At 32.0% G+C, this 946-nt stretch overlaps 1 protein-coding gene across 2 annotated transcripts in view; it reads left to right on the top strand.

Annotated features, from left to right (window-relative positions):
- Nucleotides 1-210: 210 nt before the first annotated feature.
- LOC106868295 (zinc finger protein 850) overlaps nucleotides 211-946 on the top strand; it is a 9887-nt gene continuing 9151 nt past the window's right edge. For both annotated transcript variants that reach the window (XM_052970591.1, XM_052970590.1), the window contains exon 1: nucleotides 211-446. The gene's annotated coding sequence lies outside the window, so the exon portion shown is untranslated. The remainder of the gene's footprint in view (nucleotides 447-946) is intronic.

Below are 946 nucleotides of genomic sequence, written 5' to 3'. Positions count from 1 at the left end.
AGTTATTAGCAATATTAACACTAAGAAACAGCAATTTTCACCACGAACACATGTGTGACACGTAAGAAAAAAAGGAGACAGACGCAATACCGCTAGACATTTCACCCGACATGCTAAAGTGGAATTTAATATTAAAGCACAAAGAGCTAGGATACTGAAAGGCGTTATATACAACGCTCTTGACTGCTTCAAATATGTATGCGCGTGCACCCCTCCCTCATATACACACTTTGTATCGAAACTGTGGCTAAAGACAAAAACATAACACTGCGTCAGTGTGACTGGATACGGATCTATGGCTAAAGATGTTAGAAACTACATGAACTGCATCGACCTGCTTTGTTCAGGAACATGAATAAAATTGACAAAACCTTTGAAAACTACAATTTAACGAAATCATTTATTTAGGGTTAAAAAGATACAGTATACTGATTACACCTAAAATGGTAAGTTGACATATTTGTCTCAGGTCTATAATAATTTGTTTAAACGATATAATTATATGAACCCTTCAGGGATCAGTAATTAGCAGTGTTAAAATATATTTGTCAAAGTTTAGTAATTATATCGATGAGAAAATACATAACATTGGTAAAAGATATTTCCTTCATGCATACAGTATTTATATTGACAAAAAAATAACAAGAATTCTGTTGTATTCGACGTTGTTCTACGGTCATCTTGTTTGGTTTAGAGGAGACTTGTGGATGATTGTATAGATTTGGTATTTTATATCGTTATTGTTTAATCCTAAACAATTTGATCGACCACTATGGTTAGACTCATTCCAGCCTTGCCCATCTCCTCGTTGTATATGACTAAGACTACATTATTTAATTTGTCCTTTTTAAAGACCGTATAGTTTGATTGTGAAGTACGATAATAATTCGTTAAGTCTTTATTATGTAAAAATACAAAAAATATTAAAATTTCTATATTTTAAAAT

Source organism: Octopus bimaculoides, chromosome 9, assembly GCF_001194135.2.
Source record: "Octopus bimaculoides isolate UCB-OBI-ISO-001 chromosome 9, ASM119413v2, whole genome shotgun sequence".
NCBI classification, from domain to species: Eukaryota; Metazoa; Mollusca; class Cephalopoda; order Octopoda; family Octopodidae; genus Octopus; species Octopus bimaculoides.
Note: the sequence above shows the minus strand (reverse complement) of the source record. Positions and strands in the feature narration are given on the sequence as shown.